Below are 15,904 nucleotides of genomic sequence, written 5' to 3' on the forward strand. Positions count from 1 at the left end.
ACATCATAAGTTATAGAAAACTAAAGATCCAGAAAAATATCTTTAGCAAGATATATAGAGAAAAACACACAACCATACACACAAACAAAACAAAACAAAACACAAAACACCCTTATCTCTAAGTGAAGAAAAAATATTTAATCAATAACAGATTTATCATCTGACATTTGGGGAAATTATTGCAAAATGTTACAATATTTTTCAATTGTTTTAAGAAAAGAGTTGTCAATGTAGCATTCTAAATCCTGTGAAATCTTTCAAAAAGAAATGATCTGTCACTAGCCAGAATATGCTGAAAAAAAATAGCTAATGGTAATTATCTAAACAGAAAGGACATGATCCAATAAATCTTGGAATGTTAATAATAACAAACAATGAAGATATTAAATAACTAACTGCCATATATTTTATTTCTCTTTTGTGCTTGGTAAATTACTTTTCATAGTTGAAGCTAAATTATAATGGTGTGTGAATATGGCTTAATGTGGAGGAAATATTTTTTCCAGCTTCACTGAGGTGTAATTCACAAAACCTCTTTATATTCAAGGTGTACCACATGATTCTTTAATATAAATATGCATTGTAAAATTATATCTAATTAACATATCCATCACTTCACAGTGACCTTTTCTTAAGTGGTGAGAATAGTGAAGATGTACTCTCTTAGCAATTTCAAGTATAAATACAGTATTGTTATCTATAAACATCATGCTGTCCATTATAACTCCAGAGTTTATTCATGATGCCTAAGAGAAATTTAGTACTCTTTGACTAACTGCTTCATTTTCCCCGTCAGAAACTGAAAAATACCTTTCTACCCTCTTTTGACTTTTGAGATTTCACATGTAAAGATCATACTGTCTTTCTGTACATAGCATATATAACATAGCATAATGTCCTTCGGGTTCATCTGTATTGTCACAAGAGGCAGGATTTCTTTTTAAGTCTTAATGATATTACACTGCATATGTATATATCATATTTTCTTTATTCATCTGCTGTAGAACCCTTAGGTTATTTCTATATCTTCTATTGTTAATAAATATTGCAATGAACACTGAAGTATAAATATCTCTTTCAAAATCTAATTTCAATTTCTTTGGATATGCATAACCAGAGTGGGCTATTGTATAACATATATTTCTATTTCTAAGTTTTTGAGAAACCCCCATAATTATCTCTATAATGGCTGTGCTAATTTACATTCTTACAAACAGTGCAGAATTGTTTCCTTGTCAACAATTGTTTCATATTTTTTCTATTTTAGCCATTATAACAGAGATGAGGTAACATCTCAATGTAGCTTTTTTTGGAGGATTAAAATTATGCATATTAATAAGATTCATTATACCATATTCAAACACATATAAAATATAATTTCATCCTGTTTTCTCCTATCACTTGCAGAAAACCTGGGCTTAACATTCCAACATATTAGCATAGGCATCAACTTCTTTAACAAGAGTCCGAAAGTTCAAGAAATAAAGAAACAAGAATCAATAAGTGGGATGGCATCAAATTTAAAAGCTTTTCCACAAGAAAAAAAAAGAGCATGAGGAGAGAATAGACAGAATGGGAGAAAATCTTTGCAGCTTTCTCCCAAGGAGGCATTAATATTCAGGATACAGAATGAACTCAAGAAAATACCACTACTCAAGGTGGATCAAAGACCTACCCTAATTCCTAGATTTTGATCCACTTTTGAGTTGAGTTTTGTGCAGGGTGAGAAACAGAATCTAGTTCTATTACATACTTTAAAATTTTTCCTGATGATTAATTATGTGGAGAACTTCCTCATATATCTGTTAGCCATCTGTGTATCTTCTTCAGAGAAATTTCTAGTCAGGTCTTTTGCATACTTTTAAATTTTGATTATTTCCTGGCTATAGAGTTAAGTTTCTTATATATTTTGAATATTAATCCTTTAACATTCATATGGCTTGTAAATATTTTTTTCCCATTATGTAGGTTGCCTCTTTACTCTGTTGATGCTCCCTTAACTGAGCAACACTTTTGCTATTATTGTTGTTTTAACGTACTCTTAATTTATTTTTGTTTTTGTTGCCTGTATTTTGAGGGTCATATCTACAAAGTATTACAAGGTACAATGTCATGATCCTTTCCTCTGTTTTCTATTAGTAGTTTTATGGTCTTAAGTTTTATGATTAAATCTTTAACTTCTTTTGAATTGATTTTTTAAATGTTCAAGAAATTCACAGGAAGGCAGAAAAAAGTAAAAACTTGCAAACCTCTACAGATTTTTTTGCTTGCAATCTAACCCCTACAACCACCAATCCCCAATCTTCTCCTCTTCCAGACTCATCCACTACTTTTGACCTTGCTGATGAATCTGCACCCTATCACCTGGCTCAAACAGGTCCTCACCCTCAACCTTCTGCCCCAGCCCCTCCACCATCTCCCCTGCCTCAATAACCTGCTTTCTCCCCTCCCATTACTAGATCCAAAACCCAAACTACCACCATTCCTCAAACCATAGCCCCCTTGCTGAGGTAGAAGGTACTGAAGTTATCCCTCCACCTACTCACTCCTCTCTTCTCCTGTCAGTGCCCACACTGGGTCCCACCAGGTCCTCTTAGCAGCTAACCCAAAGCTCAAACTAGCTGAGGAGAACCCTGGGACCCCTATCCAAAATCTGATGGAAATGGCCTTTAACGTTGCTTTGTCATCACTAAAAACAAGGTTAGTAAGAATTAAAGTCCCTTACAGGCTTTTTGATATATTCACTCCCAACTTCCCCTCTGCTCTACCTGTTCTACTGCTCAAGTTTTCCTTGCTAGGGAAAATCCCAACCCCCTTTTCGATTATTCTTTTGCATCTCCTTCCTCATTCTCAGATCCATGGGAGCTGCTCTCAGCCCCGCCTTCCCATCTTCCCCCTTCCTACCCAGTCCCACAGAAAAGTCATAACTGACCTTCTACAGAATCTGTACCATGGCTGATTTTAGGATTGTCAGCAAAGAGTCCCTACAGAAAAGTTCAGTGGAGATAAATTTCCTCTTTTCACGTTGCCCTGTTTTACTTGGCCATTGGCCGGAAAAAATCAGCACTCCAGGTTCTGGACACCCCCTTACTAGTGTTTTCACAAAAAATGTAAACAAGGCCTCTGGCCTTGAGTTGGGGTTCACAGTGATGGCTACATTTCTAAGATAAGGGATTTACCAACTGGGCTCCATGATAACAGCTGGCAGAGGGAGGGAAGAAAGGGAAGAAGAAGCTCTCCCCTTCTCAGGTGTCCTTGAAGGGTTAACTTGCCCAAAACAGAGAGAGAAAAAAATGCTTTTTTTTGTGAACTTCTGAAGACTGTGAACTTCTGAGCCCCTCCCCTTACATGCTGTGTGCAAAATTATGAAACTACCTAAATTTGGGGTTCAAGGGATAAATTGATTACAGCAGAAGCTGTGCCCTCTGAATCTGGCTGCAACCAAATAAAACTGTTTCCCTATCTCCTATGCTATGTTACCTGCCTTGCCTTGCTCATCCGTTCAACAACATAATTCTATACACTTAAACATTGTTTATGTTTTATGAAGTGTTAAATAGATGTGATTAATTGTGTACCTCAAATAACAAAACATCTCTTATTAAAATGGAATAACTTGCCTAAATTCAGAAATTTACAAGGATTGTTTCAAAGACTGAATAAATAAGGAGTTAACAGATGATAAAGAGTAATTAGGAGGTTCTAAATATGGATTTAATTGAAGAAAAATGTGTTTCTGGATAAGAGAGTCATGTGATTAAATAAATAAGAGGATTTGAGCAAGTGATAAAGAAGGTCTGTGTACGTTACCTATATATATTTAAGTAAGTGATAAAGAAGGTCTGTGTAAGTTGCTTATATATGTAAGTTTTTTGAGCAAGTAATCTTGATGAAATTAAGGATTATACAACTATGGATAACAACAACTGTTATTTTGAAATATTGTAATATGTTATTTCTTTAAGATCTAAACTTGATTAATATAAAAACATCAATGTAATTGTGGTACTATTACTCTTTTTTGTATATTAAATGTGTTCATATATTCCAGGTATATAAGTCTTTAAGATAGAAGCTTTAAAAAAAATTATATCAAGCTGATGTTCTCCAAAAGGTTGCATGGTAATCTTAGGCTTATAAAAATAACATATTGGAGATTTATTTATATCATTTAATTTTCTATAACTGGAACTGTTATCAATAAGATTAATATAAAGTTCTATAAACTGGGGTACAATTTAAAAGTAATCATATTGTGTTACCTAGTATTCATGTGACATCAAGCAACAATATATGGAAACTTTATAAAATGATATTTAAAAACAAAGATCAGCTTCAATACTAGAACACTTTACCTAAGATTTATAAATAGCCCCGCCTTACGTGAGATAAAGCTCTACCTCCCATGTTACTATATGTCAGAATGACTTTGCTAGATGTTTAAGATCAAAACTTAAATTTAAAATTAAATTAAAATGGCCAAGGAAACCAATATTTGGCTCTTACCCTCTAAGTCAGTCTGAATCTAGGGAACAGAGAACTCTCTAAAGAGCTTTGCAATTCTGGGCCACATAACCTCCTGATCAGGGAGATTAATGAGACCACTGGAGAATGAAAAGCCAATTAGTGCCCTTGCTATGAATACAAGGATCATTGGAGTCGGGAGACATTCCTGATGCTTCCAAGGGAAGCCACATTGTCAAGCAAAATCTGGACCCATCTTAGCGTAAATGGCACTAGCAGAACTAAGAAGCTGCTCTCAAGTTCCCCCACAAGTGAACCTTATGGGAACTCGGCTGAGGCTGACTCTCAACAATAGATAGAAACAAAGTCAATTTTGACAGCTTGATCTTAAACACCTACCAAAAATAGTTAAGCCAAAACACAGTCTTTCCTGGGAGTAATGAAGGACAAGAACAGCTAGAAAAGAGGAGACAGCAACTAGGCCAATGGTCTCCAAGGGAAAGGTTCAGTCAAGTATGGCCTTGGTTTCTTCCCCTTGCAGGACCCCTATTTGTCCTCTTTATGTTTCTCTTAATAGGACCATGTCTGTTAAATTGCCTACAAAAGTTCCTGAAAGATCAGATACACAAATTCACCAACCAGTCAGTCAATCAACTACTTCTTTAAGACTACCAGCCCCTGATGCCCAAGACAGAGACCTATGACTCATGACCAACTCCTCCAGCTCCAGAGACTCTGCCTCCACCTAAAACCCTCCCTATACCATTTTTCAGATTTTACAACTCTTCTTTCACTTCCTAGGAATGAGAACTACTCTTTGGCAGGTCCACTCTGCTTGTTCTGTCTGCTCTATAGCATCCCCACAAAGAAGCAACAAACCTAAATTCCCCACACATCAGATGAGGAGCCACCACCCAGGTGAAGACTGGTAGATCAACTTCACTCACATGCCTAGGCACAAAAAGCTTCACTACCTACTTACTTTGGTTGATATTTTTTTCAGGTTGGATATAAGCCTTCCCTACCTCCAGGGAAATTGCTAACACTGTCACCTCCATCCTCACTGAGGAGGTCATTCCCAGGTTTGAACTTCCTGCCTCCATTCAGTCAGACAACAGTCCAGCCTTCACTTCTCAGGTTTTTCAACTATTCTCCAAATGCCTCAACATCACTTGGAGGCTCCACATCCCCCACCAACCCCAATCCTCGGGTAAGGTTGAGAGGCTTAACAGCATTCTCAAGGATCATCTCATTAAACATGCTATTGAACTCAGGCTGTCCTGGCCCAATCTCCTGCCATTGACCCTCACCTGAATTCAGGCAGCCCCCAGAGCTCCCTCAGGCCTTAGTCCCTTTGAGCAACTCTATAGGTACCCTTTCTTAACTACCTAACACTTTCCAATCAGTCCTCCTCCTCTTGTATCCTATCTGTCCTATCTCACACTTCTACACAAACTCCTAAAGGAACATGCAGACCGATGCCTTCTTGCGCCATTCATTGCTGCAATCCCAACACAACCAGGAACTGAATTGGACGCTCTTCAACTGGATGACGCAGTATTACTTCGGGAACTGCATCCTCAATTGTTGGAACCTCACTGGATGGAACCCCGTATCATAGGTCATACTCCAATGATGACCAAGCTTTTGGACCACTCCCCCTGGTAACATGTCTCTCACCTTAAAAAGGCACCTGTTCCAAATGTTCAGTTCTGGACTCCCACCACACCTACCAAACTCAAGATTTTTTTGCCAATTCTCTTCTTTTTTACTAATCATTAATCTCATTCAAGTTTCTATCCCAACCACAGATGGTGCTTTAACATCCAAGCAACATGGTACCAGGATGACACCACCCACTCTCAGTTTATGGGTCAAGGTGATTGCCCTTCCACTGGCTGCAATCAGGCTGTCACCGTTAACATTACTGGATTCAACCAAGCCACCTCTGATACTTCCTAAAGTCCCTACGATGGGACCAATGGCTGATACTGAAGATCTCCTCCACTCAGAAAAGGTTTGATGCTGTTGACAACCTATGGCTTCAAGGAACCTTTATGGACTTTTCCCCTTCTGAGATAACTGTCTATAGCCACTGGATGTTATTTCTAGCTGCCCTGGTGTTCCCAGGCCTGTCCCCGGGACATTTTTCCACTTTCCCTCCTAGGTCCCACACCTCCCGTCATTAAGCAGGAAGTAGCCAGATGATTACACCACCCCCATGTCAACTAGAAAAACAAAAAGGGAGGAATTTTAGGTGCAGATCAGGCTAAACTAAGTTGTCTGCAGGGCAGGCTGAAGAAACCTTAGCTGCAGGATAACCCATGCACCCCAACCCCCCTCTGTCTGGTCCTTTATCACCTGTTTGCGTCCAAGTCTGAACACTCAACCCCACTCAAAGCTGAGCACTCAACCCCCCACTCAAGGCTGAACACTTAACCCCAACTTGTGCCAAGAAGACAGCTTGCAGACCCAGAGACATTATTAGATTTAGGCTATAAAAACTCCCTCCTGCTGGGCCTCTCTCTCATACTTTCTTGTTCTCTCTCTCTCTCTCTCTCTCTCTCTCTCTCTCTCTCTCTCTCTCTCTTTCTCTCTCTCTCTCTCTCTCTCTCTCTCTCTCTCTCTCTTGCTCTCCCTTTCTTCTCTGGCTTTTACTTTCCCTCTCACTCTCTCCTTTTCTCTCCTCCTCTCCTCTCCTCTCCTCTCCTCTCCTCTCCTCTTCTCTTCTCTCTCTCTCTCTCTCTTTCTCTCTCTCATTGCTCTCCCCCCTTTCTTCTGTCTTTCCCCACTCTTTCTCTGTCTCTCTTTATCTCCTCTTTTGCACTGCTGCAATAAAGATATCTTGGTTACTCTGAGTGTTATGGTCACTTTCCTTTCATAAAGAAGTCTCCTTCATATTGCCTCCTGGTTACAAATTTATTTTATTTCTATAAATACGACATTTACTCTTCATCTTAAAAAGGCAATTATGGAAGTCATTGATTTTTTATAGTCTTCTCTATATGAAGCTTTAATATTTATTTTTATTTTCTGTCTTTCCTATATCAAATAAATTAAATGGTTTACATATTAGTACCAATTGTATGACCATAATTTCATAAACATTATTATTAATGAAAATTCAGAATATACTTGGATCAGTTATGCCTTGGCACATGTCAACATTTATCAAGGACAAAGTAAGAAATATTAAAATTAGAAGCAAAAATAATATTCTTATGTCTTTGAAGTTATTTTTACTTTGGTTATGGGTTTGTATTCTTTTAAATGAGTATAGGAACACCTATCCTTAGAAGAACACAGATATTTGAAAAAAGAAATTACGCATACTTTTACGAGGAGTAAGTAGATAGAACTAAAAACTAATAGAGAAAATCAGAATTGCAGATAGTATACCACAGTATTTTCAAAGAACTCTGTTATAAACCAAAAAGCTTAATGAGCCAGATTCCAACTGAGAGTATAACGTTACACTATTGTTCCACATTTCAAATACATTTATTTTCTTCTCTTTTCTGAGTTAATGAAAACAATTTCACAAAATCTCCAGAACGTTCTCCAGGACTTCCATTTGACAACATAATAATGAATGTTGAAATACATAGAGTTGAAGACACCTACTAGTAGAAAACTGTCACAGTGGGATTTACTTTCTCTTCCCTAGGAACAGGGCTTCGTGATTAATCAATGACACTCAGTGAAGGGTAGCTGTGGTCGGGATGTTGAAGTATCTCAAGGCACATATGTTAAAGGCTTGGTCCACAGGGCAGTGTGATTGCGAGGCAGTGCAAGTTTTGAGAGGTCAGGGTATTGGGAAGTTCTCAGGTCACAGTGCATTTCCCCAGAGGAGATTGTAGGCCGGGCCTGTGCTCTAGTGCTTCCTAGCCCATGAGGAGAGCAGCTTGCTCTGCCATGTGCTTAAATCTCCTTGTGATTCCCTTTCTAGAGGGGCAAAACAGGAGTCCTTAGTTCTTGGGTTAGAACATCCAGAATCATAAGAAAAGTCAACATTTTGTCTATAAATGCCAGTTATCTCCGGTATTTCATTAAAGTCATGGGAAGCTGACTAATAGAACAGTTGATTTATTATTTTACAGTTGGGGGAAGGTTCTATTCTGTCAGGAAAGTCTTCCCTCTTAGGTCTTCCACTAGAAAAGCAAAATTAGCACATGTGTGATCTACTGTGTGCTGCAATCAGCAAGAGATGGCTCAGAACCTGCAAGAGCCTTATGTTCTATGGAAGTTGAATTCTTTCCATTCTTTTTTTGCTTCAGAATCTTCCGCCTGTGCTTCTTGCTTATGATATCTTGAAGCTGGTGATGCTACTGCTATTTGTCAGAGGCAAATCAGTACCAGCTACATTTCTTTCAGTGTCTGTGAAATAAACACCATCCTCTCATTACCAACTCCTTTCTGGATTTAGTGCTCCACAGAAAAGTTTTGAGCTCTCCCCCTTTTACTAATATGCAACTTTAGAAACTTCTACATTTCCACTCCTCTAGCAAGGCTGATGTGTGAAATTGACAGGCAGCACTGGTTGAGCCTGATTATCAGGTTACAATCAGGCACTTGGTTCACTCATCCCACAGACTTTTTGGAGCATCATTGTGGCAGGGGCTGTGAGGCTCCAGTGAAATGTCTTCCTCCAGGGGTTGCCCCAAGAACCTGGGGAATTGTCTCAGAGGGCTTTGTGTCTGAGAGACTAGAGTCAGGCCAAGAGGAGGAAGCCTCAGGTTCATCCCAACTGGCTAGATATCTCTGCAGCTGCGGGTAAATGGAAGGGACCATTGGACAGTTGGGCCCAGAGGATTTCTGGACTGGACTTGGTGCCGGGCAGCAGCAAAAGTAGCAGCAGCAGCTGCAGCCGCCAAAGTGGGCCTGGCTGGTGCAGAGGGTGCACCATGCTGGAAGCTCCCATGCTCCTTCCCTCTGTCGCCCATGTTCAGGTACTCTCTCCCTGCTGCCCTCACTAAAAAGCAACAGATCCACCCACCTGCCCTTAGCCTTCATTCTGTCCAGGTTGCAATGATCTCCAGATTTGGCTTTCTAGGAATGGAGGGGCACCCGGTGGAAGGAGGTGGTGGAGCTCAAAGTTCCCATAACCCGCCCAGCTGCTTTGGATGCTCCACTGCCCTCATGTGTCCACAGTGGCTGCTCCCTAGGGCTGCTGGGAACCCAGGCAAATTCGCTGACTGGGCCAACTTTCAGCGGGGCCAGGACCTGGAGGAGCAGGATGGGAGGGCAATGCCGCTGGTGCTGGTGCTGTGTTGATCCTTGCATCCTCCTAGTGCTCGCCAGCCCTCCAGCCCTCCCAGGTTCGCTGCATCTGCAGAGTCCAGAGTGGGCTGGTGCCAGGAGGCAGGGTGTTCTGGCACTAGGCCTGCCTGGTGCGACCAACTGCAGGCAGCGCCGCCTAGCGGTACTTCGGGTGGTGCTGGCAGGCTAGTGACAGCTGGGTCCAGGGCCCTGGAAGGAGCAGGAGTGCCCAGAGGGCACATTAGACAGGCCACCAGCAGAACCACTCTGCACTTGCAGGGGCTGAAGGAGTTGGGGCCGCTTGTGCTGAAAAGAACATGCCCTCATGGGGTTCGGTCCTAAGGTCTCCCCTCCTAACGTGACCACTGAGCTGCTGCTTGTGTTGGATCTTCCTGGGATGCCACCAGGTCAGGAAGCCCCTAGGATGACTGGCACACGGTGACGTCATTGGGCCGTCAGTCCGCCTGTCCTGTGACACCCGCAAGTATGTCGAGAGCAGCCAGGATGGCATAGCAGCCACCAAGGGGGACCCTTGGCACGCAAAGCCCAGAAAGTCCCATGGAGGACACACACCAGTGCACTCTTCTGCCAGAGCCTAGGATCTCCAGGCCTTTGACTCCAAAGTGGATGGATGTGAGACACTTCCTTTCTGTGTGCCGGACTTTCCCCGTGCTCTGCAGTCATTTCATGGGGGTATTGTTCAAATACTTCGGCACTTCCTTCACAAGAATTGAAACTAGGGTGAGAGGATTTTTGAGTGGAGTGCATTGAGTTCATGCCTTGCAATAATTGTGAGCATCCTTTCTTCTTCAAGAATAGGCAGAAGAAGATGTTTGAGATGTTTGAGGACAGTGACTGTCTGGAAATCAAGTCATTGCCATGATTCCTTGTGTGGGTTGCTGAAAATCGGAGCATCTGGAGGATCAAAGTTCATGAGCCTCTTTGTCGTTCTCTCTTGTCTTTTCTGTTCTTTTCTTTTTTCTTTCTTTTTTGTTCCCACATATTGTGTCCAGGTACAATTGTCCACCGAGGGTGGGGTGTTAGTCTGCCTATTCTTGAAGAAGAAAGGATGCTCACAATTATTCCAAGGCCTGAAATCAAAGGAGAACTTGCACCCGAATTTGTTCTATAGTACCTTTCTGAGGCAGGCTCCCTGGCTGAATGTATAATTAGGTGGCCTAATACTAGTTGTCAGCATGGAAGTCAAATTCCATGTGAGCTGAGCAAGCTAGAGGTGATGAAAAAAGAGAGCTGGTCCTTGGCACTGCCTTTTCTCCCTTTTCTCTGTTTAGCATTTGTACCATTTGATGTTTCTTTGAGAAAATGAGGAAGAGCTGGTGCAGGGATATCTTAGTTGTTCTCATTTGAGTGAGCAGCCATGGCAGGTATTGACAAAGGTGGCTGATTTGTAAGCTATTCATCTGGTCACAACTCTTTGGATACATTTTTATTGTCTTTTTTGTTTTTGTTTTTTATACTTTCCAAACATGCTGTGTTGGGTTTCAGAGGCTGTTTTCTCTTCTGGTAAATACTTCTTTGAATCCTTGGAGAGTAGAAGTTAATTGGGCATCAAGAGCCTTAACCCAATCTGTGAATTACTCACCTGTTTGGATCGGTTGGAAGCTAACTGAAGGCAAGCAGGGTGCCTCCAGACCTGGAGGAGGTCTGTCTTTTTGGTCAAGGCTTTGGGCTATCTATCTGTAAGTAAAAAGTAGAAATCTCTTTCTCTGCTTCTTGATCATCCTGTCAGCTACTTCCCTCTGCCACACTCTTCTGCCATGATATTCTGTCTCACCTTAGGTTCCAAAGAATGGAGCCTGCTCTCTATGGACTGAGACCTCTGAACTCATGAGCCCCCAAATAAACTTTGCTCCCCTAAGATAATTCTGATCAGATTGGGTCTTCACTGTAGCGAAAAAGCTGACAAATCTAGGCTTCACTTGTATTGTTACTCATTTTTAACTTCCAGTTTTGGTAAGCTCACTTTGATACTATATAAAAAAAATTATACAAAAATTTACCAATTAAGAAAGTCTTTATTGCTTATCACTCTTTTGATAACTGTCCCTTTATGATGGTACAAATTTCCTAGGAGTATTATTATATGGTTATTGAAAACTGGGCACACTTAGAAATGACTTGGCTTTGAACAATCAAAGGAATTCTGGCCCTTGTCAAATATTTGAAAATCCCCCAAACAGACAGAGACTCCACAGGTAGGGAGACAGACAATCACAGGAAGGACTGCATCTTCCTTCCCTGGAAAGATGAACTTTGATAGAGATATTTCAATGATTGTTCATGTCTGTAGATAAAATGAAAACCTTATGAACTGAAAGATATGTGGATCCTTTGCATGTACTTCCTGGAGTTTATTGATTTGTATTTCTGGTATGAATATTTCCTACTCTAGGGAAGCATTGGGCAAGTCTGAATCCAAATAAGAGGGAATGCCAGGTAACAAAGTAACACAGGATAGTGAATATTAATACAAAACATATAAAGTGAAAAGAAGTCCTCTTCATATGGCATCACAGTTGCAAACTTGTCTTCGTTCTAGAAGGACTACCGCTGTTCTTCATCTTAATGAAGGCAGTTGTGGAATTCATTTATTTTTTATAGTCTTCTCTGAAATTCTCTATTTGAAGCTTCAATAACTATTGAATAAGTAAGTTCATTTAATTATTAATTAATGATTAAATTTAATAATTGTTTTTAAGTCCTATCTTTCTTTTCTGAGTTCACGAAAAGAATTTCACAAAAATCTCCAGAACTTTCTCCAGGATTTCCATTTGACAACATAATAGTGACTATTGAAGTACATAGAGTTGAAGACACCTGTGAGTAGGAAACTGTCACCATGATATTTACTTTCTCTCCCCTAGGAACAGGGCTTCATGATTAACTGCACTCAGTGAAGGGTAGCTTTGGTTGGGATGTTGAAGACTCTCCACGCACATATGTTAAAGGCTTGATTAACAGGGCAGTGTGATTGGGAGGCAGTGCAAGTCTGGGGAGGTCAGGGTAATGGGAAGTTCTCAGGTCACTGTGCTTTTCCCCCAGAGGAGACTGTAGGCCCGGCCTGTGCTCCAGGGCTTCCTAGCTCATGAGGAGAGCAGCTTGCTCTGCCACGTGCTTACATCATGCTGTGCCTCCCTTTCTACAGGAGCAACACAAAGGATCCTTAGTGCTTGGGTTAGAACATGCAGAATCATAAGAAAAAGAAACATTTTGTCTTTATATGTCAGTTGCCTCAGGTATTTCATTCCAGTGATGAAAAGCTGGCTCATAGAATGGTTGTTTTCTGATTTGGAAGTTAGGTGAAGGTCCTATTCTGCCAGAAAAGTCTTCCCTCTTCCACCTTCTCTCAGAAAAGCAACATTAGCACATGTGTGATCTGCTGTTCACTGCAATCAAGAAGAAATGGCTCCGAACTTGCAAGAGCCTTATATTCTGTGGAAGTTGAAGTCTTGTCTATTACGATTTTTGCTTTAGAATCTTCTGCCCGTACTTCTTGCTGATGGTATATTGAAGCTGATGACGCTACTGGTATTTGTCAGAGGCAAATCAATACCGACTTCTTTCAGTGTCTGTGAGATAAATACCATCCTCTCATCCCCGACTCCTTTCTGGATTCAGGGCTCCACAGAAAAATGTTGATCTCCCCATTTTTAATATCCAACTTTAGAAACATCTACATTTCCACTCCTCTATCAAGGCTGATGTGTGAAATTGACGGGAAGCCCTGGTTGAGCCTGATAATAAGGTTCCTACAGGTCACTTGATGCGCTCATGCCACAGACCTTTGTGAAGCATCTTTTTGGCAGGGGCTGTGACACTCTGGTGAAATCTCTTCATCCAGGGATTGCCCCAAGAACCCCCTGCATTGTCTCAGAGGGCTTTATGTCTAGAGCCAAGAGGCACGCCAAGAGGAAGAACCCTCAAGTTCAGGCCTACTGGCTAGATATTTCTGCCTCTGCAGAAATATCTAGCCAGTAGGGCCCAAAGGATTTCTGGACTGGACCTGGTGCCTGGCAGCAGCAGCAGCAGCTGCTGCTGAAGGTACTACAGCCGCTGTCGCCATAGTAGGGCCTGGCTGGTGCAGATGGTGCAGTGCGCTGGAAGCTCCCTTGCTCTCTTGTTCCTTCCCTCTGACACCCATGTTCAGGGACTCCCTCCCTTGCTGCCCTCCCTAGAAAACAAGGGGCCCACCTGCACCTGCCCTTAACCTACATTCTGCCCCTGGTGCAGCGATCTCAATCTCCTAGATTGGTTTTCTAGGAACAGAAGGGCAGCCAGAGTTAGTGGCATGTTATTGAGCTCCATGTTCCCCCAACCTGCCAAGCTGCCTTGGATGCATAATTGCCCTCAGCTGTCCCTAGTAGCTGCTCTCTGACTGGGCCAACTGTCAGTGGAGTCAGGCCCTGGAGGAACAGGACAGGAGAGCAAGGCTGCTGGAGCTGGTGCTACCTGGGATGATCCTTGCGTCCTCCTGGTGCTCACCAGCCCTCCGGCCCTCCCAGGTTCGCTGCACCTGTGGAGCCCCCAGTGCTGGCTCTGGGATAAGAGATTGCAGGACGCTCTGCCTGCCTGGTGCGACTAACCGCGGACGGCGCCGCCTAGCGGTACTGCAGGGTCGTGCCAGCAGGTCAGTGACAGCTGCTGGGTCCAGGGCACTCGAAAGAGCAGGATTGCCCTGAGGGCACTTTGGACAGGCCACCAGCAGAACCACGCTCCACTTTCAGGGACTGAAGAAGTTGGGGCCGCATGTGTTGCACAGAACATGCCTTCTTGGGGTTCCGTGCCAAGGTCTCCCCTCCTAACATGACCGCTGAGCTGCTGCTTGGGTTGGATCTTCCTGGGATGCCGCCAGGAATGAAAGCTCCTCTGCTGACCCGTTCTCGCTAACGTCAATACGCTGGCAGTCCACCTGTCCCTGACACTGGAAGATATTTGGAGAGCTGCCAGGAGGGCATAGCAGCACCAAGTGGGACCCCTGGTGCGCAAGGCCCAGAGAGACCCACAGGGGACACAAACAAGTGCAATCTCCTGCCAGAGCCTAGAATCTCCAGGCCTTTGACTTGGAAGTGGATGGATGCTGGAGGCTTCCTTCCACTCTGAGTGCCGGACTTTCCCCTGCTCTGCAGTCATTTCCCGGCAGCATGGGTTTACACACTCAGGCATTTTCCTGACAAGAATCCAAACCAGGGTGAGAGGATTTTGGAGTGGAGTGCATGTTGAGAGGTTTGGGGACAGTGAATATCTGCAAAGTCCACGTCCTTGGCATGATCCCTTGTATGGGTTGCAGAAAATTGGATCATCTGAAGGGATCAAGGTTCAGTAAGCCTTTTGTTGTCCTTCTTTTCTTTTTTTTTTTTTTTTTTCACTGTTACCACATAAGGTATCCAGGATTAGCTGTCCACTGAGGGTGGGCTATTATCTGCCTCTTCTTGAGGAAGAAAGGATACTCACAATTGTTCCAGGGCATGAAATCAAAGGAGAACCTGCACCTGTATTTGCTCTGTAGTACCTTTCTGAGGCAGGCCCTGGCTGAATATCAAATTAGGTGGCCTAATACTGGTTGTTCAGCAGGCAAGTCAAATTCCATGGGAGCTGGGCCACCCAGAGTTGATGACAAAAGAGAGCTGGTCCTTGGATCTGCCTTTTCTCCCTTTCCTCTGTTTAGCATTTGTACCATTTGATGTTTCTTTGAGAAAATTAGGAAGAGATGGTGCAGGAATATCTTAGTTGTTCTCATTTGACTGAGTGGCCATGGCAGGTATTGACAAAGGTGGCTTCTTTGTAACATATTCATCCAGTCACAACTCTTGGGATACATCCTTAGAGCCTTTTGTGGTTCTGTTGGATATTTTCCAACCATGCTGTGTAGTGTTGGGTGGAGGAGGCTGTTTTCTCTTCTTGTTAATATTCCTTTGAATCTTTGGATAGTAGAAGTTGATAGGGTGTCAAGAGCCTTCACCCAATGTGTGAACTCCTCACCTGCTGGGATCAGTTGGCTGGTAACTGAAGGCAGGTGGGGTTCAGGTGGAGAAGGTTTGTCTTGGGGGTCAAGGCTGTGGGCTGTGTACCTGTAGGTGGAAAGTGGAAATCTCTTTCTCGGCTTCTTGATGATCATGCCAGCTACTTCCCTCTGCCACACTCTCCTGCCATGATGTTCAGC

The 15,904-nt window shown here is 42.5% G+C and overlaps 1 pseudogene across 1 annotated transcript in view; it reads right to left on the minus strand.

Annotated features, from left to right (window-relative positions):
- The window catches only part of LOC308635305 (integrin alpha-V-like), a 77,437-nt pseudogene extending 68,052 nt beyond the window's left edge, over positions 1–9,385 (minus strand). Inside the window, exon 1 of the transcript in view lies at positions 9,253–9,385. The product of the transcript in view is annotated as an integrin alpha-V-like (transcript). The remainder of the gene's footprint in view (positions 1–9,252) is intronic.
- Positions 9,386–15,904: the final 6,519 nt, after the last annotated feature.

This window comes from Spermophilus citellus (assembly GCF_964194105.1).
Source record: "Spermophilus citellus genome assembly, chromosome: 16".
NCBI classification, from domain to species: domain Eukaryota; kingdom Metazoa; phylum Chordata; class Mammalia; order Rodentia; family Sciuridae; genus Spermophilus; species Spermophilus citellus.